This window comes from Phyllobates terribilis, unplaced genomic scaffold, assembly GCF_046119375.1.
Source record: "Phyllobates terribilis strain yellow unplaced genomic scaffold, ASM4611937v1 Scaffold_169__1_contigs__length_4117513, whole genome shotgun sequence".
In the NCBI taxonomy this organism is placed as follows: domain Eukaryota; kingdom Metazoa; phylum Chordata; class Amphibia; order Anura; family Dendrobatidae; genus Phyllobates; species Phyllobates terribilis.
This window is the reverse complement of record NW_027362929.1, coordinates 1,544,067-1,568,616: the sequence shown is the minus strand read 5'-3', so window position 1 is coordinate 1,568,616 and position 24,550 is coordinate 1,544,067. Positions and strand designations below refer to the sequence as shown.

The window sequence follows — 24,550 nt, the reverse complement described above, 5'->3', positions numbered from 1 at the left end:
AAAACGCGTGGATTGCAGCAGCAGCAAGCCGAAAAGTGCAGGCATGTGAGGGATCTAGAGGTTGACAGCATGTCTTCTTAACGGGAGTCCAGGTGGCCATCTCCACAAATGGACTTTTCAGAATCCTTGGGTGGCACCGTAGTCGGAAACCAATTCTGGTTATCGCTTCTCGGCCTTTTGGCTAAGATCAAGTGTAGTATCTGTTCTTATCAGTTTAATATCTGATACGTCCCCTATCTGGGGACCATATATTAAATGGATTTTTAGAACAGGGAGATGGAAAAAGAGCTTGCTCTGTCCACTCCACGCATTGACCTGGTATTGCAGTATCTCCAGGACCGGTGCACCCCTTCTTTAATGCAGTTTCTAAAATCAGAAAGAATTGAATTCAATGCTTTTTGTTCATTTTGCTTGTTTGTCGGATTTTGGGATGGACTCTTTGGCTTTGCTTTTCTTCTCCTCATTGGATTTTTCATGTTAAAAGTTGCAGAAGCCAGATGACAAGCTCATTTTGGTTCAACTTCAGCAACTGTGCATTGCATTGCCATGTAATGTAATGTAATGCAATGCTATCTATCTAGCTCTCCCTCTATACTTCCTTTTGGATAAACAGACATATTAGGCAAGCATTTTGGAGCTTTCACCTAAATAACTACAGGTGGTGAGATAAGCTGCACAATATAATTGACCTTTCAGTATATTGTTGCACACACACCATCTATTTAGCAAATGCCCTTGTTATCAACAGCAGCCTTTTAAACTCACCTGAGCTAACAGGTATGTGAGCTGGTTACTCTGCTGCGCTTAAAATTTCTTTTTTGGTTTGCTACAATGCCTTTTCTGAAACGTTGTCTCCCTCTGCTGGAACACTGACTTCTTTCATTTAATGCCTGCAGACTATAAAAGAGAAACCAACCCAAAAAGTTTGGTTGATTAGTCTGTGGCATTCTTTTAAACTGTTGCTTATGGCGGTCTCTGTGAGCTTCTCAGTGACATTCAGCCATCCAGGTATCCCGCCTGCAGTAGACGGAATGTGGCAATGGAACGCTGGCTGCGCGTGTCATAATAGGCTCTGAGCCTTTATATACCTGCGCACAGCAGCAGCCACCTTCAGTCTGCTGCTGGACAGCCAGCAGCAGCAGCAGCAGGAGAGGTAATTAATCAGCAACCCTCCTGCTAAGGGTAGACAGCTGCTCGTTCCACCCCCCCCCCGCCTTAATTGGTTCTCCTCCCTTCCAACGGTGTTGAGGCGGGTGGGAACAGCCGGGGGTTGAGGGTACTGTGCTAAAAGAGGTGGAGTTATGCAGATCTAAAACGCGTGGATTGCAGCAGCAGCAAGCCGAAAAGTGCAGGCATGTGAGGGATCTAGAGGTTGACAGCATGTCTTCTTAACGGGAGTCCAGGTGGCCATCTCCACAAATGGACTTTTCAGAATCCTTGGGTGGCACCGTAGTCGGAAACCAATTCTGGTTATCGCTTCTCGGCCTTTTGGCTAAGATCAAGTGTAGTATCTGTTCTTATCAGTTTAATATCTGATACGTCCCCTATCTGGGGACCATATATTAAATGGATTTTTAGAACAGGGAGATGGAAAAAGAGCTTGCTCTGTCCACTCCACGCATTGACCTGGTATTGCAGTATCTCCAGGACCGGTGCACCCCTTCTTTAATGCAGTTTCTAAAATCAGAAAGAATTGAATTCAATGCTTTTTGTTCATTTTGCTTGTTTGTCGGATTTTGGGATGGACTCTTTGGCTTTGCTTTTCTTCTCCTCATTGGATTTTTCATGTTACAAGTTGCAGAAGCCAGATGACAAGCTCATTTTGGTTCAACTTCAGCAACTGTGCATTGCATTGCCATGTAATGTAATGTAATGCAATGCAATCTATCTACCTCTCCCTCTATACTTCCTTTTGGATAAACAGACATATTAGGCAAGCATTTTGGAGCTTTCACCTAAATAACTACAGGTGGTGAGATAAGCTGCACAATATAATAGACCTTTCAGTATATTGTTGCACACACACCATCTATTTAGCAAATGCCCTTGTTATCAACAGCAGCCTTTTAAACTCACCTGAGCTAACAGGTATGTGAGCTGGTTACTCTGCTGCGCTTAAAATTTCTTTTTTGGTTTGCTACAATGCCTTTTCTGAAACGTTGTCTCCCTCTGCTGGAACACTGACTTCTTTCATTTAATGCCTGCAGACTATAAAAGAGAAACCAACCCAAAAAGTTTGGTTGATTAGTCTGTGGCATTCTTTTAAACTGTTGCTTATGGCGGTCTCTGTGAGCTTCTCAGTGACATTAAGCCATCCAGGTATCCCGCCTGCAGTAGACGGAATGTGGCAATGGAACGCTGGCTGCGCGTGTCATAATAGGCTCTGAGCCTTTATATACCTGCGCACAGCAGCAGCCACCTTCAGTCTGCTGCTGGACAGCCAGCAGCAGCAGCAGCAGGAGAGGTAATTAATCAGCAACCCTCCTGCTAAGGGTAGACAGCTGCTCGTTCCACCCCCCCCCCGCCTTAATTGGTTCTCCTCCCTTCCAACGGTGTTGAGGCGGGTGGGAACAGCCGGGGGTTGAGGGTACTGTGCTAAAAGAGGTGGAGTTATGCAGATCTAAAACGCGTGGATTGCAGCAGCAGCAAGCCGAAAAGTGCAGGCATGTGAGGGATCTAGAGGTTGACAGCATGTCTTCTTAACGGGAGTCCAGGTGGCCATCTCCACAAATGGACTTTTCAGAATCCTTGGGTGGCACCGTAGTCGGAAACCAATTCTGGTTATCGCTTCTCGGCCTTTTGGCTAAGATCAAGTGTAGTATCTGTTCTTATCAGTTTAATATCTGATACGTCCCCTATCTGGGGACCATATATTAAATGGATTTTTAGAACAGGGAGATGGAAAAAGAGCTTGCTCTGTCCACTCACGCATTGACCTGGTATTGCAGTATCTCCAGGACTGGTGCACCCCTTCTTTAATGCAGTTTCTAAAATCAGAAAGAATTGAATTCAATGCTTTTTGTTCATTTTGCTTGTTTGTCGGATTTTGGGATGGACTCTTTGGCTTTGCTTTTCTTCTCCTCATTGGATTTTTCATGTTAAAAGTTGCAGAAGCCAGATGACAAGCTCATTTTGGTTCAACTTCAGCAACTGTGCATTGCATTGCCATGTAATGTAATGTAATGCAATGCTATCTATCTAGCTCTCCCTCTATACTTCCTTTTGGATAAACAGACATATTAGGCAAGCATTTTGGAGCTTTCACCTAAATAACTACAGGTGGTGAGATAAGCTGCACAATATAATTGACCTTTCAGTATATTGTTGCACACACACCATCTATTTAGCAAATGCCCTTGTTATCAACAGCAGCCTTTTAAACTCACCTGAGCTAACAGGTATGTGAGCTGGTTACTCTGCTGCGCTTAAAATTTCTTTTTTGGTTTGCTACAATGCCTTTTCTGAAACGTTGTCTCCCTCTGCTGGAACACTGACTTCTTTCATTTAATGCCTGCAGACTATAAAAGAGAAACCAACCCAAAAAGTTTGGTTGATTAGTCTGTGGCATTCTTTTAAACTGTTGCTTATGGCGGTCTCTGTGAGCTTCTCAGTGACATTCAGCCATCCAGGTATCCCGCCTGCAGTAGACGGAATGTGGCAATGGAACGCTGGCTGCGCGTGTCATAATAGGCTCTGAGCCTTTATATACCTGCGCACAGCAGCAGCCACCTTCAGTCTGCTGCTGGACAGCCAGCAGCAGCAGCAGCAGGAGAGGTAATTAATCAGCAACCCTCCTGCTAAGGGTAGACAGCTGCTCGTTCCACCCCCCCCCCCCGCCTTAATTGGTTCTCCTCCCTTCCAACGGTGTTGAGGCGGGTGGGAACAGCCGGGGGTTGAGGGTACTGTGCTAAAAGAGGTGGAGTTATGCAGATCTAAAACGCGTGGATTGCAGCAGCAGCAAGCCGAAAAGTGCAGGCATGTGAGGGATCTAGAGGTTGACAGCATGTCTTCTTAACGGGAGTCCAGGTGGCCATCTCCACAAATGGACTTTTCAGAATCCTTGGGTGGCACCGTAGTCGGAAACCAATTCTGGTTATCGCTTCTCGGCCTTTTGGCTAAGATCAAGTGTAGTATCTGTTCTTATCAGTTTAATATCTGATACGTCCCCTATCTGGGGACCATATATTAAATGGATTTTTAGAACAGGGAGATGGAAAAAGAGCTTGCTCTGTCCACTCCACGCATTGACCTGGTATTGCAGTATCTCCAGGACCGGTGCACCCCTTCTTTAATGCAGTTTCTAAAATCAGAAAGAATTGAATTCAATGCTTTTTGTTCATTTTGCCTGTTTGTCGGATTTTGGGATGGACTCTTTGGCTTTGCTTTTCTTCTCCTCATTGGATTTTTCATGTTAAAAGTTGCAGAAGCCAGATGACAAGCTCATTTTGGTTCAACTTCAGCAACTGTGCATTGCATTGCCATGTAATGTAATGTAATGCAATGCTATCTATCTAGCTCTCCCTCTATACTTCCTTTTGGATAAACAGACATATTAGGCAAGCATTTTGGAGCTTTCACCTAAATAACTACAGGTGGTGAGATAAGCTGCACAATATAATTGACCTTTCAGTATATTGTTGCACACACACCATCTATTTAGCAAATGCCCTTGTTATCAACAGCAGCCTTTTAAACTCACCTGAGCTAACAGGTATGTGAGCTGGTTACTCTGCTGCGCTTAAAATTTCTTTTTTGGTTTGCTACAATGCCTTTTCTGAAACGTTGTCTCCCTCTGCTGGAACACTGACTTCTTTCATTTAATGCCTGCAGACTATAAAAGAGAAACCAACCCAAAAAGTTTGGTTGATTAGTCTGTGGCATTCTTTTAAACTGTTGCTTATGGCGGTCTCTGTGAGCTTCTCAGTGACATTCAGCCATCCAGGTATCCCGCCTGCAGTAGACGGAATGTGGCAATGGAACGCTGGCTGCGCGTGTCATAATAGGCTCTGAGCCTTTATATACCTGCGCACAGCAGCAGCCACCTTCAGTCTGCTGCTGGACAGCCAGCAGCAGCAGCAGCAGGAGAGGTAATTAATCAGCAACCCTCCTGCTAAGGGTAGACAGCTGCTCGTTCCACCCCCCCCCCCCGCCTTAATTGGTTCTCCTCCCTTCCAACGGTGTTGAGGCGGGTGGGAACAGCCGGGGGTTGAGGGTACTGTGCTAAAAGAGGTGGAGTTATGCAGATCTAAAACGCGTGGATTGCAGCAGCAGCAAGCCGAAAAGTGCAGGCATGTGAGGGATCTAGAGGTTGACAGCATGTCTTCTTAACGGGAGTCCAGGTGGCCATCTCCACAAATGGACTTTTCAGAATCCTTGGGTGGCACCGTAGTCGGAAACCAATTCTGGTTATCGCTTCTCGGCCTTTTGGCTAAGATCAAGTGTAGTATCTGTTCTTATCAGTTTAATATCTGATACGTCCCCTATCTGGGGACCATATATTAAATGGATTTTTAGAACAGGGAGATGGAAAAAGAGCTTGCTCTGTCCACTCACGCATTGACCTGGTATTGCAGTATCTCCAGGACTGGTGCACCCCTTCTTTAATGCAGTTTCTAAAATCAGAAAGAATTGAATTCAATGCTTTTTGTTCATTTTGCTTGTTTGTCGGATTTTGGGATGGACTCTTTGGCTTTGCTTTTCTTCTCCTCATTGGATTTTTCATGTTAAAAGTTGCAGAAGCCAGATGACAAGCTCATTTTGGTTCAACTTCAGCAACTGTGCATTGCATTGCCATGTAATGTAATATAATGCAATGCTATCTATCTAGCTCTCCCTCTATACTTCCTTTTGGATAAATAGACATATTAGGCAAGCATTTTGGAGCTTTCACCTAAATAACTACAGGTGGTGAGATAAGCTGCACAATATAATTGACCTTTCAGTATATTGTTGCACACACACCATCTATTTAGCAAATGCCCTTTTTATCAACAGCAGCCTTTTAAACTCACCTGAGCTAACAGGTATGTGAGCTGGTTACTCTGCTGCGCTTAAAATTTCTTTTTTGGTTTGCTACAATGCCTTTTCTGAAACGTTGTCTCCCTCTGCTGGAACACTGACTTCTTTCATTTAATGCCTGCAGACTATAAAAGAGAAACCAACCCAAAAAGTTTGGTTGATTAGTCTGTGGCATTCTTTTAAACTGTTGCTTATGGCGGTCTCTGTGAGCTTCTCAGTGACATTCAGCCATCCAGGTATCCCGCCTGCAGTAGACGGAATGTGGCAATGGAACGCTGGCTGCGCGTGTCATAATAGGCTCTGAGCCTTTATATACCTGCGCACAGCAGCAGCCACCTTCAGTCTGCTGCTGGACAGCCAGCAGCAGCAGCAGCAGGAGAGGTAATTAATCAGCAACCCTCCTGCTAAGGGTAGACAGCTGCTCGTTCTACCCCCCCCCCCGCCTTAATTGGTTCTCCTCCCTTCCAACGGTGTTGAGGCGGGTGGGAACAGCCGGGGGTTGAGGGTACTGTGCTAAAAGAGGTGGAGTTATGCAGATCTAAAACGCGTGGATTGCAGCAGCAGCAAGCCGAAAAGTGCAGGCATGTGAGGGATCTAGAGGTTGACAGCATGTCTTCTTAACGGGAGTCCAGGTGGCCATCTCCACAAATGGACTTTTCAGAATCCTTGGGTGGCACCGTAGTCGGAAACCAATTCTGGTTATCGCTTCTCGGCCTTTTGGCTAAGATCAAGTGTAGTATCTGTTCTTATCAGTTTAATATCTGATACGTCCCCTATCTGGGGACCATATATTAAATGGATTTTTAGAACAGGGAGATGGAAAAAGAGCTTGCTCTGTCCACTCCACGCATTGACCTGGTATTGCAGTATCTCCAGGACCGGTGCACCCCTTCTTTAATGCAGTTTCTAAAATCAGAAAGAATTGAATTCAATGCTTTTTGTTCATTTTGCTTGTTTGTCGGATTTTGGGATGGACTCTTTGGCTTTGCTTTTCTTCTCCTCATTGGATTTTTCATGTTAAAAGTTGCAGAAGCCAGATGACAAGCTCATTTTGGTTCAACTTCAGCAACTGTGCATTGCATTGCCATGTAATGTAATATAATGCAATGCTATCTATCTAGCTCTCCCTCTATACTTCCTTTTGGATAAACAGACATATTAGGCAAGCATTTTGGAGCTTTCACCTAAATAACTACAGGTGGTGAGATAAGCTGCACAATATAATTGACCTTTCAGTATATTGTTGCACACACACCATCTATTTAGCAAATGCCCTTGTTATCAACAGCAGCCTTTTAAACTCACCTGAGCTAACAGGTATGTGAGCTGGTTACTCTGCTGCGCTTAAAATTTCTTTTTTGGTTTGCTACAATGCCTTTTCTGAAACGTTGTCTCCCTCTGCTGGAACACTGACTTCTTTCATTTAATGCCTGCAGACTATAAAAGAGAAACCAACCCAAAAAGTTTGGTTGATTAGTCTGTGGCATTCTTTTAAACTGTTGCTTATGGCGGTCTCTGTGAGCTTCTCAGTGACATTCAGCCATCCAGGTATCCCGCCTGCAGTAGACGGAATGTGGCAATGGAACGCTGGCTGCGCGTGTCATAATAGGCTCTGAGCCTTTATATACCTGCGCACAGCAGCAGCCACCTTCAGTCTGCTGCTGGACAGCCAGCAGCAGCAGCAGCAGGAGAGGTAATTAATCAGCAACCCTCCTGCTAAGGGTAGACAGCTGCTCGTTCCACCACCCCCCCCCCCCCGCCTTAATTGGTTCTCCTCCCTTCCAACGGTGTTGAGGCGGGTGGGAACAGCCGGGGGTTGAGGGTACTGTGCTAAAAGAGGTGGAGTTATGCAGATCTAAAACGCGTGGATTGCAGCAGCAGCAAGCCGAAAAGTGCAGGCATGTGAGGGATCTAGAGGTTGACAGCATGTCTTCTTAACGGGAGTCCAGGTGGCCATCTCCACAAATGGACTTTTCAGAATCCTTGGGTGGCACCGTAGTCGGAAACCAATTCTGGTTATCGCTTCTCGGCCTTTTGGCTAAGATCAAGTGTAGTATCTGTTCTTATCAGTTTAATATCTGATACGTCCCCTATCTGGGGACCATATATTAAATGGATTTTTAGAACAGGGAGATGGAAAAAGAGCTTGCTCTGTCCACTTCACGCATTGACCTGGTATTGCAGTATCTCCAGGACCGGTGCACCCCTTCTTTAATGCAGTTTCTAAAATCAGAAAGAATTGAATTCAATGCTTTTTGTTCATTTTGCCTGTTTGTCGGATTTTGGGATGGACTCTTTGGCTTTGCTTTTCTTCTCCTCATTGGATTTTTCATGTTAAAAGTTGCAGAAGCCAGATGACAAGCTCATTTTGGTTCAACTTCAGCAACTGTGCATTGCATTGCCATGTAATGTAATGTAATGCAATGCTATCTATCTAGCTCTCCCTCTATACTTCCTTTTGGATAAACAGACATATTAGGCAAGCATTTTGGAGCTTTCACCTAAATAACTACAGGTGGTGAGATAAGCTGCACAATATAATTGACCTTTCAGTATATTGTTGCACACACACCATCTATTTAGCAAATGCCCTTGTTATCAACAGCAGCCTTTTAAACTCACCTGAGCTAACAGGTATGTGAGCTGGTTACTCTGCTGCGCTTAAAATTTCTTTTTTGGTTTGCTACAATGCCTTTTCTGAAACGTTGTCTCCCTCTGCTGGAACACTGACTTCTTTCATTTAATGCCTGCAGACTATAAAAGAGAAACCAACCCAAAAAGTTTGGTTGATTAGTCTGTGGCATTCTTTTAAACTGTTGCTTATGGCGGTCTCTGTGAGCTTCTCAGTGACATTCAGCCATCCAGGTATCCCGCCTGCAGTAGACGGAATGTGGCAATGGAACGCTGGCTGCGCGTGTCATAATAGGCTCTGAGCCTTTATATACCTGCGCACAGCAGCAGCCACCTTCAGTCTGCTGCTGGACAGCCAGCAGCAGCAGCAGCAGGAGAGGTAATTAATCAGCAACCCTCCTGCTAAGGGTAGACAGCTGCTCGTTCCACCCCCCCCCCCGCCTTAATTGGTTCTCCTCCCTTCCAACGGTGTTGAGGCGGGTGGGAACAGCCGGGGGTTGAGGGTACTGTGCTAAAAGAGGTGGAGTTATGCAGATCTAAAACGCGTGGATTGCAGCAGCAGCAAGCCGAAAAGTGCAGGCATGTGAGGGATCTAGAGGTTGACAGCATGTCTTCTTAACGGGAGTCCAGGTGGCCATCTCCACAAATGGACTTTTCAGAATCCTTGGGTGGCACCGTAGTCGGAAACCAATTCTGGTTATCGCTTCTCGGCCTTTTGGCTAAGATCAAGTGTAGTATCTGTTCTTATCAGTTTAATATCTGATACGTCCCCTATCTGGGGACCATATATTAAATGGATTTTTAGAACAGGGAGATGGAAAAAGAGCTTGCTCTGTCCACTCCACGCATTGACCTGGTATTGCAGTATCTCCAGGACCGGTGCACCCCTTCTTTAATGCAGTTTCTAAAATCAGAAAGAATTGAATTCAATGCTTTTTGTTCATTTTGCTTGTTTGTCGGATTTTGGGATGGACTCTTTGGCTTTGCTTTTCTTCTCCTCATTGGATTTTTCATGTTAAAAGTTGCAGAAGCCAGATGACAAGCTCATTTTGGTTCAACTTCAGCAACTGTGCATTGCATTGCCATGTAATGTAATGTAATGCAATGCTATCTATCTAGCTCTCCCTCTATACTTCCTTTTGGATAAACAGACATATTAGGCAAGCATTTTGGAGCTTTCACCTAAATAACTACAGGTGGTGAGATAAGCTGCACAATATAATTGACCTTTCAGTATATTGTTGCACACACACCATCTATTTAGCAAATGCCCTTGTTATCAACAGCAGCCTTTTAAACTCACCTGAGCTAACAGGTATGTGAGCTGGTTACTCTGCTGCGCTTAAAATTTCTTTTTTGGTTTGCTACAATGCCTTTTCTGAAACGTTGTCTCCCTCTGCTGGAACACTGACTTCTTTCATTTAATGCCTGCAGACTATAAAAGAGAAACCAACCCAAAAAGTTTGGTTGATTAGTCTGTGGCATTCTTTTAAACTGTTGCTTATGGCGGTCTCTGTGAGCTTCTCAGTGACATTCAGCCATCCAGGTATCCCGCCTGCAGTAGACGGAATGTGGCAATGGAACGCTGGCTGCGCGTGTCATAATAGGCTCTGAGCCTTTATATACCTGCGCACAGCAGCAGCCACCTTCAGTCTGCTGCTGGACAGCCAGCAGCAGCAGCAGCAGGAGAGGTAATTAATCAGCAACCCTCCTGCTAAGGGTAGACAGCTGCTCGTTCCACCCCCCCCCCCGCCTTAATTGGTTCTCCTCCCTTCCAACGGTGTTGAGGCGGGTGGGAACAGCCGGGGGTTGAGGGTACTGTGCTAAAAGAGGTGGAGTTATGCAGATCTAAAACGCGTGGATTGCAGCAGCAGCAAGCCGAAAAGTGCAGGCATGTGAGGGATCTAGAGGTTGACAGCATGTCTTCTTAACGGGAGTCCAGGTGGCCATCTCCACAAATGGACTTTTCAGAATCCTTGGGTGGCACCGTAGTCGGAAACCAATTCTGGTTATCGCTTCTCGGCCTTTTGGCTAAGATCAAGTGTAGTATCTGTTCTTATCAGTTTAATATCTGATACGTCCCCTATCTGGGGACCATATATTAAATGGATTTTTAGAACAGGGAGATGGAAAAAGAGCTTGCTCTGTCCACTCCACGCATTGACCTGGTATTGCAGTATCTCCAGGACCGGTGCACCCCTTCTTTAATGCAGTTTCTAAAATCAGAAAGAATTGAATTCAATGCTTTTTGTTCATTTTGCCTGTTTGTCGGATTTTGGGATGGACTCTTTGGCTTTGCTTTTCTTCTCCTCATTGGATTTTTCATGTTAAAAGTTGCAGAAGCCAGATGACAAGCTCATTTTGGTTCAACTTCAGCAACTGTGCATTGCATTGCCATGTAATGTAATGTAATGCAATGCTATCTATCTAGCTCTCCCTCTATACTTCCTTTTGGATAAACAGACATATTAGGCAAGCATTTTGGAGCTTTCACCTAAATAACTACAGGTGGTGAGATAAGCTGCACAATATAATTGACCTTTCAGTATATTGTTGCACACACACCATCTATTTAGCAAATGCCCTTGTTATCAACAGCAGCCTTTTAAACTCACCTGAGCTAACAGGTATGTGAGCTGGTTACTCTGCTGCGCTTAAAATTTCTTTTTTGGTTTGCTACAATGCCTTTTCTGAAACGTTGTCTCCCTCTGCTGGAACACTGACTTCTTTCATTTAATGCCTGCAGACTATAAAAGAGAAACCAACCCAAAAAGTTTGGTTGATTAGTCTGTGGCATTCTTTTAAACTGTTGCTTATGGCGGTCTCTGTGAGCTTCTCAGTGACATTCAGCCATCCAGGTATCCCGCCTGCAGTAGACGGAATGTGGCAATGGAACGCTGGCTGCGCGTGTCATAATAGGCTCTGAGCCTTTATATACCTGCGCACAGCAGCAGCCACCTTCAGTCTGCTGCTGGACAGCCAGCAGCAGCAGCAGCAGGAGAGGTAATTAATCAGCAACCCTCCTGCTAAGGGTAGACAGCTGCTCGTTCCACCCCCCCCCCGCCTTAATTGGTTCTCCTCCCTTCCAACGGTGTTGAGGCGGGTGGGAACAGCCGGGGGTTGAGGGTACTGTGCTAAAAGAGGTGGAGTTATGCAGATCTAAAACGCGTGGATTGCAGCAGCAGCAAGCCGAAAAGTGCAGGCATGTGAGGGATCTAGAGGTTGACAGCATGTCTTCTTAACGGGAGTCCAGGTGGCCATCTCCACAAATGGACTTTTCAGAATCCTTGGGTGGCACCGTAGTCGGAAACCAATTCTGGTTATCGCTTCTCGGCCTTTTGGCTAAGACCATTTGGTTGCAGCCTGATAGGTGCGAGTTCTCTGGAGGAATCCAGGCCTTTTTGCGAAAGGATTTGGCGATTTTCTGTGGTATTATACCGACAGGTTTTGAAGATGAACTTCGTGAAGAATACTATCCGAATTGGAGTGGATCCATCAGTTTCCGAGAGGAATAATGTGTCCTTCATCGTGGAGAAACTTTTGGAAGGAAAAGCTGGAGCAAAACGAGGCGACTTCTACAGCGTCAACGAGTTTCCTAAATCAGGTACATATGACGTGACTTTTGTAGAAGAAAATACCTGCCTTGATGTGTTTGAGTGGCTTCGGAGTCACACTGATGATCCTTTCTTGGAAGGGGTGTGGTTTGAACCCTTGTTTGGACTTCAAGAAAAGATTGTGTGGGTAACAGTTTATAATCCTTTTACTGAGCCAGCATTGCTTGAAGGCTTCCTTGCACGGTACTGTGATTATGTGCGTAAAGGGTAAAAGCAGTTTAATTCTTTAGGTATTTTCAACTGCAAATACAAGTTTCGGGTGAAACTGAAGAAGGATCCTGGAAGTGTGGGAGGCTTTAGACATCCTCCTGCGAATTTTTCTGTGGCGGGACATAGGGGCTTCCTTTACTATGTAGGGCAGCCTATGTATTGCAGGAAATGTTACTGCTTTGGACATGTGCAGGATGCATGTAAGAAAGGGCAATGTTGCCGTAACTGCAAAGAGGAGGGGCATGTGGCAAGTGCCTGCCCGAAGCCCAAGGCTTGTGACATGTGTGGAAGTGGTGAGCACATGTTTAAAGATTGCCCGCAGGGTGTGCCCAGGAAAACTGATAAGGAGAGGAAGAAGGAGGAGGAGGAGAGGAGGGTTTTGCAGCAGATAGAAAGAGAAACTGCTAGAATGGAGAGAGAGCAGAGGAGACGGAGTGAAAGGTCTGCCCCTGAAACTGTGAGTCTGAGGCCTGCTTACCAGAAGGAGAAAAAGGCACCTAAAATGGAGAAGGAGCTTGTGAAAGAATTGAGGAGAATGGAGGGGCAGATGAATGCAGCGGGAGAAGGAAGGTGTCCGGATACGTTGGACTTTCAGGACGCTGTAGATGCTGCAGATTGTATGGAAACTGGGGAAGGGTCATCACACCCTTCAGATCCTGAGAATATTGAGGAGTACTTTTCCGATGAGGGTGGGGGGAGTAGAAAGTGTCACAGGGAGGGTGGTGGGGCAAATGATGAAGAAGATATCAAGGCACCGCAGCGAAAAGTGGGTGCCAAGAAAGCAAGGTGGGGTGATGGTGATGCTGCTAGCGGCTCGGAAACGAGTTGCTCGGTTCAGATGGTGGAAGAAGATAGTGGGGGTGCTGGTTAAGGTTGCCTTGCAATATGCGTGATAATGCCTATTATAAGCTTTGACTTAAGTCAAAGGCTTTTTCTTGTGAGTGGAGTTTTTGTAGTGTTTTTGTAACTTTTCTGTTTTCGTTTTTTTTAGGAGGTTTAAAAAAGGAAAAAATGGGTTTTACTATAATTTCACAAAATGTGAGAGTGTTTAAAAATAAGGCCAGGAGGGCTGCAATTTTTGATTTTTTGGCTATGAAGAATGCATCGATTTTTTGTTTGCAAGAGTGTGGAGTGGTGGATGGGGTGAGAGGAGATGAATGGTCTCATGGAGCATCTGTGTGGTCGGGGAGTGCATGTAATAAAAATGATGGTGTGGGGATTTTAGTTAAAGGGAGGGAGGTGGTTTTGAGTGATTATGTGGTGATTGATGTGGGGAGGTGCATTTTAGCAAATTTTGAGTATAAAAATGTTAAATTTTGTGTTATTAATGTTTATGCGCCGGTGGAGAAAAATGACCGGAAAAAGTTATTTGAAAAAATTAAACTTTTTGTTCCGGGAAGAATGCCTGTGGTGATTGTGGGTGATATGAATTGTGATGTGGGGAGAGTGAATGTGGATGTGTCTGGGAAAACTTTGTTAGAGTTGGTTAGTGATTTTGATTTGCATGATATGCAAAGTGTATGTAAAGTGAGGCCTTTGTTAAATACCTTCTTTTCCGAAAGTGGAAGAATACAATCTAGATTGGATTACTGTTTTATTTCAAAAAATATGATTCCTGTTGACTATAAGCAGGAGAATGTTTTGTTTTCAGATCATGTGTGCATGTCGTGTGAGTTGGATGTGAATGTGAATGGGGTGTTTGGGAAAGGTTTGTGGAAGTTGAATGTTAAGTTATTGGAGTATGAGGAAGTAAGAAAGGAATATGCAAGACGGTATGAGGAGTGGTGTGAGTGTAAAAATGGTTTTGGGAATGTTTGTGGGTGGTGGGATTGGGTTAAAAAACAGACAAAAAATTTTTTCAAAAATTTGGGTTATAAGATGGCAGCAGTCAAGAGGAGACATTTTGTGAGTTTAAATGCACGTTTAAGTTTCTTGTATAAATTGAGGGAGGGAGGGATGGAGGTGGAGGAGGATATTTTACAAGTGAAAAAGGAGGTTCATGAGTTCTTGTTGGAAAAAGGGAGGAGTATTGTCTTTAGAGCAAAAGTTGATAATTTGGAGTATGATGAAAAATGTTCACGTTTTTTTTTCAAGAAGGTTTTTGGGAAAAAGCAAAATATGTGTGTGTTGAATGGAGCAGATGGAAGCGAGGTGAGTGGAGAGGATATGTGTGAGGAAGTGGCAAAGTTTTATGAGGATTTGTATGCTGTAAAGTGGAGGGATGAGTGTTTGGAGAATGATGTTTTGAGTACGTTAGAGAGTAAATTGAATGAGGCGGAAAGAGAGAGGCTGATGGATGCTGTGACAAGTGATGAAGTATGGAAGGTTATGTGTAGTATGGCTTTGAATAAGACGCCGGGGGAGGATGGTCTTCCAGTAGAATTTTACCGCATGATGTGGGATGTGATTGGGAGTGATTTTGTGGATTTTTGTAAGTATATGTGGGAAAATATGGAGGTGGCAGGTAGTATGCGTGCAGGTATGGTTGTATTGATTCCGAAAAAGGGTGATTTGAAGAGTCTGAAAAACTGGAGGCCAATAACATTATTGAACTGTGATTATAAGATCTACGCAAAATTAATGGCAAATAGGATGCGTGATGTGATAGAGAGTGTGATTGGGGATGAGCAGTGTTGTGCAGTACCTGGGAGACGGATTCACGAGTGTGTGTGTATATTGAGAGATTGTCTATGGGATTGTATGAGCCGGAAGAAGAGTGTGTTTTTGTTGAGCCTGGATTTTGAAAAGGCGTATGATAGGTTGTCGCATGGTTTTTTGTTTAGAGTGTTGCTGAGAATGGGTTTTCCTGCTGATTTTGTTGGGAGAGTGAGAAGTCTATATACAGATATTTATAGTTGTGTTTTAATGAACGGTTATGTCGGTAGGAGAGTGAATGTGCATTCGGGCGTGAGGCAGGGGTGTCCGTTATCCCCTGTGGCTTTTATTTGTGCAATTGAACCTTTGTTGTGTATGTTGAGGAAGGATAAAGTGGTTCGAGGTGTGCAAGTGCCGGGAGGTGGAGGAAGAGAGTGGAAGGTGAGTGGTTATATGGATGACGTGTGTGTATTATGTGATTCTGAATGTTCGGTGAGGCGGGTGAAGTTGTTAGTGTCTATCTTTTGTGGTGCGTCTGCATTTAAAGTGAATTGGGAAAAGAGTGAGTGTAAGGTTTTTGGAAGTGGTATTTTGAGTAGAGATGTAGGTGTGAACGTAGTGAATGGGCCCATTAAGGTTTTGGGAGTGAAGTTTTCAGAAAGATTGGATGGGAAAGAAAGTTGGGATGACGCGAAAGAGAAGGTTGAAAAGAAGTTATGTTTTTGGAAGTTGAGAAGCCTTACTTTCTTTGGAAAAATCTTAGTCATTAAAAGCGTGGTGTTGCCTATTTTTTTATATGTTGCAGTTGTGTTTCCACCAGGTTATATGGTTTTGAGAGGATTGAATAGGATTTTGTTTGTTTTTTTGTGGAATTCTAAAATGGAGAGGGCGCGGAGGGAAGTGTTGGTGAAGCGTATGGAGAAAGGTGGTTTGGGTTTTCCAAATTTAGAAGTTTTTTTGGGTGTGAATATTGTGGTGTTTGTGCTGAAAGTGATTATGGGCGATGGAAAGTTTTCATGTATGTGTGGATATTTATTTGGGGCTTATTCTTTTCGTTTGAAGTGGAGAGAGAGGGATTTGCGGTGTCCGGTTGCTTTTGAGGTGCCCGTGTGGTATGTGTGGGTTTATAAGTTTTTGGTGAAGTATGAGTTGTGTGATGTGGATGTGAGGTTGTTGGGAAATAAGAAGGCTGTGTACAGGATGATTGAGTGTAGAGAAATGGAGAGTGGAATAAATTTGGTGAGAGGGTGTGATGTGCAAAAAGTATGGAAGAAGGTGCGGATGGGTGGTATGACAAATAAGCAGAGTGAGGTTGTGTGGCAGTCTTTGCATGGAGTGTTGCCAGTAAGAGAGTTTCAGAGGAATAGAGGTTTAGTGAGGAGTGAAACGTGTCCAAGAAATGGCTGTGGTGGAAGGGAAAGTGTGTTGCATGTTTTTTGGAATTGCCAGTATGCTAGAGATGTGATTGGGAGAATGGGGCCTTTGTGTAAAGAATTGTGTGGTGTGAATTTGTTGTCCTTTGAGTTGTTTATGTTTGGTTTGGGAATATGTGATGGGACGAAGGAAAGAGTCTTGTGGTTGATGCTTGCGTGTATAAAGGAAGTGTTATGGGATGTGAGGAATGTGTATGTGTTTAAAAGGAAGGAAATTGCTGTAAAGGATAGTGTGAAGGTGATTATGGGGAAGATGTATGTGTGTTTCCTATGGGACAAAAAGAGGAGAGGGGAAGTGGATGCGGAGGGAATATGGAAAGTTAAAAAGTGGAGATATTTTGTAAATACTTCTTGATCTTGTTTTCTGTGTAAGGTTTAAAAAGAAGAAATAAAAATTTTCCGGTGATGATGGGAGCAGCATTTGTGTCGTTGAGATGATGCAGCTGTTTGGAAGGAAGTTCCTTTGGTCGTGACTATAGACCGTGGATTTCCCCATCTGAGGGGAAAAAAAAAAAAAAAAAAAAAAAAAAAAATCTGTTCTTATCAGTTTAATATCTGATACGTCCCCTATCTGGGGACCATATATTAAATGGATTTTTAGAACAGGGAGATGGAAAAAGAGCTTGCTCTGTCCACTCCACGCATTGACCTGGTATTGCAGTATCTCCAGGACCGGTGCACCCCTTCTTTAAGGCAGTTTCTAAAATCAGAAAGAATTGAATTCAATGCTTTTTGTTCATTTTGCTTGTTTGTCGGATTTTGGGATGGACTCTTTGGCTTTGCTTTTCTTCTCCTCATTGGATTTTTCATGTTAAAAGTTGCAGAAGCCAGATGACAAGCTCATTTTGGTTCAACTTCAGCAACTGTGCATTGCATTGCCATGTAATGTAATGTAATGCAATGCTATCTATCTAGCTCTCCCTCTATACTTCCTTTTGGATAAACAGACATATTAGGCAAGCATTTTGGAGCTTTCACCTAAATAACTACAGGTGGTGAGATAAGCTGCACAATATAATTGACCTTTCAGTATATTGTTGCACACACACCATCTATTTAGCAAATGCCCTTGTTATCAACAGCAGCCTTTTAAACTCACCTGAGCTAACAGGTATGTGAGCTGGTTACTCTGCTGCGCTTAAAATTTCTTTTTTGGTTTGCTACAATGCCTTTTCTGAAACGTTGTCTCCCTCTGCTGGAACACTGACTTCTTTCATTTAATGCCTGCAGACTATAAAAGAGAAACCAACCCAAAAAGTTTGGTTGATAAGTCTGTGGCATTCTTTTAAACTGTTGCTTATGGCGGTCTCTGTGAGCTTCTCAGTGACATTCAGCCATCCAGGTATCCCGCCTGCAGTAGACGGAATGTGGCAATGGAACGCTGGCTGCGCGTGTCATAATAGGCTCTGAGCCTTTATATACCTGCGCACAGCAGCAGCCACCTTCAGTCTGCTGCTGGACAGCCAGCAGCAGCAGCAGGAGAGGTAATTAATCAGCAACCCTCCTCTAAGGGTAGACAGCTGCTCGTTCCACACCCCCCCCCCGCCTTAATTGGTTCTCCTCCCTTCCAACGGTGTTGAGGCGGGTGGGAACAGCCGGGGGTTGAGGGTACTGTGCTAAAAGAGGTGGAGTTATGCAGATCTAAAACGCGTGGATTGCAGCAGCAGCAAGCCGAAAAGTGCAGGCATGTGAGGGATCTAGAGGTTGACAGCATGTCTTCTTAACGGGAGTCCAGGTGGCCATCTCCACAAATGGACTTTTCAGAATCCTTGGGTGGCACCGTAGTCGGAAACCAATTCTGGTTATCGCTTCTCGGCCTTTTGGCTAAGATCAAGTGTAGTATCTGTTCTTATCAGTTTAATATCTGATACGTCCCCTATCTGGGGACCATATATTAAATGGATTTTTAGAACAGGGAGATGGAAAAAGAGCTTGCTCTGTCCACTCCACGCATTGACCTGGTATTGCAGTATCTCCAGGACCGGTGCACCCCTTCTTTAATGCAGTTTCTAAAATCAGAAAGAATTGAATTCAATGCTTTTTGTTCATTTTGCTTGTTTGTCGGATTTTGGGATGGACTCTTTGGCTTTGCTTTTCTTCTCCTCATTGGATTTTTCATGTTAAAAGTTGCAGAAGCCAGATGACAAGCTCATTTTGGTTCAACTTCAGCAACTGTGCATTGCATTGCCATGTAATGTAATGTAATGCAATGCTATCTATCTAGCTCTCCCTCTATACTTCCTTTTGGATAAACAGACATATTAGGCAAGCATTTTGGAGCTTTCACCTAAATAACTACAGGTGGTGAGATAAGCTGCACAATATAATTGACCTTTCAGTATATTGTTGCACACACACCATCTATTTAGCAAATGCCCTTGTTATCAACAGCAGCCTTTTAAACTCACCTGAGCTAACAGGTATGTGAGCTGGTTACTCTGCTGCGCTTAAAATTTCTTTTTTGGTTTGCTACAATGCCTTTTCTGAAACGTTGTCTCCCTCTGCTGGAACACTGACTTCTTTCATTTAATGCCTGCAGACTATAAAAGAGAAACCAACCCAAAAAGTTTGGTTGATTAGTCTGTGGCATTCTTTTAAACTGTTGCTTATGGCGGTCTCTGTGAGCTTCTCAGTGACATTCAGCCATCCAGGTATCCCGCCTGCAGTAGACGGAATGTGGCAATGGAACGCTGGCTGCGCGTGTCATAATAGGCTCTGAGCCTTTATATACCTGCGCACAGCAGCAGCCACCTTCAGTCTGCTGCTGGACAGCCAGCAGCAGCAGCAGCAGGAGAGGTAATTAATCAGCAACCCTCCTGCTAAGGGTAGACAGCTGCTCGTTCCACCCCCCCCCCCCGCCTTATTTGGTTCTCCTCCCTTCCAACGGTGTTGAGGCGGGTGGGAACAGCCGGGGGTTGAGGGTACTGTGCTAAAAGAGGTGGAGTTATGCAGATCTAAAACGCGTGGATTGCAGCAGCAGCAAGCCGAAAAGTGCAGGCATGTGAGGGATCTAGAGGTTGACAGCATGTCTTCTTAACGGGAGTCCAGGTGGCCATCTCCACAAATGGACTTTTCAGAATCCTTGGGTGGCACCGTAGTCGGAAACCAATTCTGGTTATCGCTTCTCGGCCTTTTGGCTAAGATCAAGTGTAGTATCTGTTCTTATCAGTTTAATATCTGATACGTCCCCTATCTGGGGACCATATATTAAATGGATTTTTAGAACAGGGAGATGGAAAAAGAGCTTGCTCTGTCCACTCCACGCATTGACCTGGTATTGCAGTATCTCCAGGACCGGTGCACCCCTTCTTTAATGCAGTTTCTAAAATCAGAAAGAATTGAATTCAATGCTTTTTGTTCATTTTGCTTGTTTGTCGGATTTTGGGATGGACTCTTTGGCTTTGCTTTTCTTCTCCTCATTGGATTTTTCATGTTAAAAGTTGCAGAAGCCAGATGACAAGCTCATTTTGGTTCAACTTCAGCAACTGTGCATTGCATTGCCATGTAATGTAATGTAATGCAATGCTATCTATCTAGCTCTCCCTCTATACTTCCTTTTGGATAAACAGACATATTAGGCAAGCATTTTGGAGCTTTCACCTAAATAACTACAGGTGGTGAGATAAGCTGCACAATATAATTGACCTTTCAGTATATTGTTGCACACACACCATCTATTTAGCAAATGCCCTTGTTATCAACAGCAGCCTTTTAAACTCACCTGAGCTAACAGGTATGTGAGCTGGTTACTCTGCTGCGCTTAAAATTTCTTTTTTGGTTTGCTACAATGCCTTTTCTGAAACGTTGTCTCCCTCTGCTGGAACACTGACTTCTTTCATTTAATGCCTGCAGACTATAAAAGAGAAACCAACCCAAAAAGTTTGGTTGATTAGTCTGTGGCATTCTTTTAAACTGTTGCTTATGGCGGTCTCTGTGAGCTTCTCAGTGACATTCAGCCATCCAGGTATCCCGCCTGCAGTAGACGGAATGTGGCAATGGAACGCTGGCTGCGCGTGTCATAATAGGCTCTGAGCCTTTATATACCTGCGCACAGCAGCAGCCACCTTCAGTCTGCTGCTGGACAGCCAGCAGCAGCAGCAGCAGGAGAGGTAATTAATCAGCAACCCTCCTGCTAAGGGTAGACAGCTGCTCGTTCCACCCCCCCCCCCCCCGCCTTAATTGGTTCTCCTCCCTTCCAACGGTGTTGAGGCGGGTGGGAACAGCCGGGGGTTGAGGGTACTGTGCTAAAAGAGGTGGAGTTATGCAGATCTAAAACGCGTGGATTGCAGCAGCAGCAAGCCGAAAAGTGCAGGCATGTGAGGGATCTAGAGGTTGACAGCATGTCTTCTTAACGGGAGTCCAGGTGGCCATCTCCACAAATGGACTTTTCAGAATCCTTGGGTGGCACCGTAGTCGGAAACCAATTCTGGTTATCGCTTCTCGGCCTTTTGGCTAAGATCAAGTGTAGTATCTGTTCTTATCAGTTTAATATCTGATACGTCCCCTATCTGGGGACCATATATTAAATGGATTTTTAGAACAGGGAGATGGAAAAAGAGCTTGCTCTGTCCACTCCACGCATTGACCTGGTATTGCAGTATCTCCAGGACCGGTGCACCCCTTCTTTAATGCAGTTTCTAAAATCAGAAAGAATTGAATTCAATGCTTTTTGTTCATTTTGCTTGTTTGTCGGATTTTGGGATGGACTCTTTGGCTTTGCTTTTCTTCTCCTCATTGGATTTTTCATGTTAAAAGTTGCAGAAGCCAGATGACAAGCTCATTTTGGTTCAACTTCAGCAACTGTGCATTGCATTGCCATGTAATGTAATGTAATGCAATGCTATCTATCTAGCTCTCCCTCTATACTTCCTTTTGGATAAACAGACATATTAGGCAAGCATTTTGGAGCTTTCACCTAAATAACTACAGGTGGTGAGATAAGCTGCACAATATAATTGACCTTTCAGTATATTGTTGCACACACACCATCTATTTAGCAAATGCCCTTGTTATCAACAGCAGCCTTTTAAACTCACCTGAGCTAACAGGTATGTGAGCTGGTTACTCTGCTGCGCTTAAAATTTCTTTTTTGGTTTGCTACAATGCCTTTTCTGAAACGTTGTCTCCCTCTGCTGGAACACTGACTTCTTTCATTTAATGCCTGCAGACTATAAAAGAGAAACCAACCCAAAAAGTTTGGTTGATTAGTCTGTGGCATTCTTTTAAACTGTTGCTTATGGCGGTCTCTGTGAGCTTCTCAGTGACATTCAGCCATCCAGGTATCCCGCCTGCAGTAGACGGAATGTGGCAATGGAACGCTGGCTGCGCGTGTCATAATAGGCTCTGAGCCTTTATATACCTGCGCACAGCAGCAGCCACCTTCAGTCTGCTGCTGGACAGCCAGCAGCAGCAGCAGCAGGAGAGGTAATTAATCAGCAACCCTCCTGCTAAGGGTAGACAGCTGCTCGTTCCACCCCCCCCCCCGCCTTAATTGGTTCTCCTCCCTTCCAACGGTGTTGAGGCGGGTGGGAACAGCCGGGGGTTGAGGGTACTGTGCTAAAAGAGGTGGAGTTATGCAGATCTAAAACGCGTGGATTGCAGCAGCAGCAAGCCGAAAAGTGCAGGCATGTGAGGGATCTAGAGGTTGACAGCATGTCTTCTTAACGGGAGTCCAGGTGGCCATCTCCACAAATGGACTTTTCAGAATCCTTGGGTGGCACCGTAGTCGGAAACCAATTCTGGTTATCGCTTCTCGGCCTTTTGGCTAAGATCAAGTGTAGCATCTGTTCTTATCAGTTTAATATCTGATACGTCCCCTATCTGGGGACCATATATTAAATGGATTTTTAGAACAGGGAGATGGAAAAAGAGCTTGCTCTGTCCACTCCACGCATTGACCTGGTATTGCAGTATCTCCAGGACCGGTGCACCCCTTCTTTAATGCAGTTTCTAAAATCAGAAAGAATTGAATTCAATGCTTTTTGTTCATTTTGCTTGTTTGTCGGATTTTGGGATGGACTCTTTGGCTTTGCTTTTCTTCTCCTCATTGGATTTTTCATGTTAAAAGTTGCAGAAGCCAGATGACAAGCTCATTTTGGTTCAACTTCAGCAACTGTGCATTGCATTGCCATGTAATGTAATGTAATGCAATGCTATCTATCTAGCTCTCCCTCTATACTTCCTTTTGGATAAACAGACATATTAGGCAAGCATTTTGGAGCTTTCACCTAAATAACTACAGGTGGTGAGATAAGCTGCACAATATAATTGACCTTTCAGTATATTGTTGCACACACACCATCTATTTAGCAAATGCCCTTGTTATCAACAGCAGCCTTTTAAACTCACCTGAGCTAACAGGTATGTGAGCTGGTTACTCTGCTGCGCTTAAAATTTCTTTTTTGGTTTGCTACAATGCCTTTTCTGAAACGTTGTCTCCCTCTGCTGGAACACTGACTTCTTTCATTTAATGCCTGCAGACTATAAAAGAGAAACCAACCCAAAAAGTTTGGTTGATTAGTCTGTGGCATTCTTTTAAACTGTTGCTTATGGCGGTCTCTGTGAGCTTCTCAGTGACATTCAGCCATCCAGGTATCCCGCCTGCAGTAGACGGAATGTGGCAATGGAACGCTGGCTGCGCGTGTCATAATAGGCTCTGAGCCTTTATATACCTGCGCACAGCAGCAGCCACCTTCAGTCTGCTGCTGGACAGCCAGCAGCAGCAGCAGGAGAGGTAATTAATCAGCAACCCTCCTGCTAAGGGTAGACAGCTGCTCGTTCCACCCCCCCCCCCGCCTTAATTGGTTCTCCTCCCTTCCAACGGTGTTGAGGCGGGTGGGAACAGCCGGGGGTTGAGGGTACTGTGCTAAAAGAGGTGGAGTTATGCAGATCTAAAACGCGTGGATTGCAGCAGCAGCAAGCCGAAAAGTGCAGGCATGTGAGGGATCTAGAGGTTGACAGCATGTCTTCTTAACGGGAGTCCAGGTGGCCATCTCCACAAATGGACTTTTCAGAATCCTTGGGTGGCACCGTAGTCGGAAACCAATTCTGGTTATCGCTTCTCGGCCTTTTGGCTAAGATCAAGTGTAGTATCTGTTCTTATCAGTTTAATATCTGATACGTCCCCTATCTGGGGACCATATATTAAATGGATTTTTAGAACAGGGAGATGGAAAAAGAGCTTGCTCTGTCCACTCCACGCATTGACCTGGTATTGCAGTATCTCCAGGACCGGTGCACCCCTTCTTTAATGCAGTTTCTAAAATCAGAAAGAATTGAATTCAATGCTTTTTGTTCATTTTGCTTGTTTGTCGGATTTTGGGATGGACTCTTTGGCTTTGCTTTTCTTCTCCTCATTGGATTTTTCATGTTAAAAGTTGCAGAAGCCAGATGACAAGCTCATTTTGGTTCAACTTCAGCAACTGTGCATTGCATTGCCATGTAATGTAATGTAATGCAATGCTATCTATCTAGCTCTCCCTCTATACTTCCTTTTGGATAAACAGACATATTAGGCAAGCATTTTGGAGCTTTCACCTAAATAACTACAGGTGGTGAGATAAGCTGCACAATATAATTGACCTTTCAGTATATTGTTGCACACACACCATCTATTTAGCAAATGCCCTTGTTATCAACAGCAGCCTTTTAAACTCACCTGAGCTAACAGGTATGTGAGCTGGTTACTCTGCTGCGCTTAAAATTTCTTTTTTGGTTTGCTACAATGCCTTTTCTGAAACGTTGTCTCCCTCTGCTGGAACACTGACTTCTTTCATTTAATGCCTGCAGACTATAAAAGAGAAACCAACCCAAAAAGTTTGGTTGATTAGTCTGTGGCATTCTTTTAAACTGTTGCTTATGGCGGTCTCTGTGAGCTTCTCAGTGACATTCAGCCATCCAGGTATCCCGCCTGCAGTAGACGGAATGTGGCAATGGAACGCTGGCTGCGCGTGTCATAATAGGCTCTGAGCCTTTATATACCTGCGCACAGCAGCAGCCACCTTCAGTCTGCTGCTGGACAGCCAGCAGCAGCAGCAGCAGGAGAGGTAA

General features: G+C 44.4%; 15 non-coding genes across 15 annotated transcripts; all 15 read left to right on the top strand.

The window, feature by feature from the left end:
• The first annotated feature begins 161 nt into the window (after positions 1-161).
• LOC141208541 (U2 spliceosomal RNA) lies at positions 162-352 on the top strand. The gene has a single exon (XR_012278766.1). It is a non-coding gene; the product is annotated as a U2 spliceosomal RNA (small nuclear RNA).
• A 1,120-nt stretch (positions 353-1,472) lies between these two features.
• On the top strand, positions 1,473-1,663 carry LOC141208539 (U2 spliceosomal RNA). Its single transcript, XR_012278765.1, has one exon. It is a non-coding gene; the product is annotated as a U2 spliceosomal RNA (small nuclear RNA).
• Positions 1,664-2,783: 1,120 nt separating this feature from the next.
• On the top strand, positions 2,784-2,973 carry LOC141210479 (U2 spliceosomal RNA). Its single transcript, XR_012280647.1, has one exon. It is a non-coding gene; the product is annotated as a U2 spliceosomal RNA (small nuclear RNA).
• A 1,122-nt stretch (positions 2,974-4,095) lies between these two features.
• On the top strand, positions 4,096-4,286 carry LOC141208538 (U2 spliceosomal RNA). The gene has a single exon (XR_012278764.1). It is a non-coding gene; the product is annotated as a U2 spliceosomal RNA (small nuclear RNA).
• A 1,122-nt stretch (positions 4,287-5,408) lies between these two features.
• LOC141210478 (U2 spliceosomal RNA) lies at positions 5,409-5,598 on the top strand. The gene has a single exon (XR_012280646.1). It is a non-coding gene; the product is annotated as a U2 spliceosomal RNA (small nuclear RNA).
• Positions 5,599-6,719: 1,121 nt separating this feature from the next.
• LOC141208537 (U2 spliceosomal RNA) lies at positions 6,720-6,910 on the top strand. The gene has a single exon (XR_012278763.1). It is a non-coding gene; the product is annotated as a U2 spliceosomal RNA (small nuclear RNA).
• Positions 6,911-8,036: 1,126 nt separating this feature from the next.
• On the top strand, positions 8,037-8,227 carry LOC141210044 (U2 spliceosomal RNA). The gene has a single exon (XR_012280224.1). It is a non-coding gene; the product is annotated as a U2 spliceosomal RNA (small nuclear RNA).
• A 1,121-nt stretch (positions 8,228-9,348) lies between these two features.
• LOC141208536 (U2 spliceosomal RNA) lies at positions 9,349-9,539 on the top strand. Its single transcript, XR_012278762.1, has one exon. It is a non-coding gene; the product is annotated as a U2 spliceosomal RNA (small nuclear RNA).
• Positions 9,540-10,660: 1,121 nt separating this feature from the next.
• Positions 10,661-10,851, top strand: LOC141208535 (U2 spliceosomal RNA). Its single transcript, XR_012278761.1, has one exon. It is a non-coding gene; the product is annotated as a U2 spliceosomal RNA (small nuclear RNA).
• Positions 10,852-16,989: 6,138 nt separating this feature from the next.
• Positions 16,990-17,187, top strand: LOC141210692 (U2 spliceosomal RNA). Its single transcript, XR_012280816.1, has one exon. It is a non-coding gene; the product is annotated as a U2 spliceosomal RNA (small nuclear RNA).
• A 1,118-nt stretch (positions 17,188-18,305) lies between these two features.
• Positions 18,306-18,496, top strand: LOC141208533 (U2 spliceosomal RNA). Its single transcript, XR_012278759.1, has one exon. It is a non-coding gene; the product is annotated as a U2 spliceosomal RNA (small nuclear RNA).
• Positions 18,497-19,618: 1,122 nt separating this feature from the next.
• On the top strand, positions 19,619-19,809 carry LOC141208532 (U2 spliceosomal RNA). The gene has a single exon (XR_012278758.1). It is a non-coding gene; the product is annotated as a U2 spliceosomal RNA (small nuclear RNA).
• A 1,124-nt stretch (positions 19,810-20,933) lies between these two features.
• On the top strand, positions 20,934-21,124 carry LOC141208531 (U2 spliceosomal RNA). The gene has a single exon (XR_012278757.1). It is a non-coding gene; the product is annotated as a U2 spliceosomal RNA (small nuclear RNA).
• A 1,121-nt stretch (positions 21,125-22,245) lies between these two features.
• LOC141210156 (U2 spliceosomal RNA) lies at positions 22,246-22,436 on the top strand. The gene has a single exon (XR_012280333.1). It is a non-coding gene; the product is annotated as a U2 spliceosomal RNA (small nuclear RNA).
• A 1,118-nt stretch (positions 22,437-23,554) lies between these two features.
• On the top strand, positions 23,555-23,745 carry LOC141208530 (U2 spliceosomal RNA). The gene has a single exon (XR_012278756.1). It is a non-coding gene; the product is annotated as a U2 spliceosomal RNA (small nuclear RNA).
• The last annotated feature ends 805 nt before the right edge of the window (positions 23,746-24,550 follow it).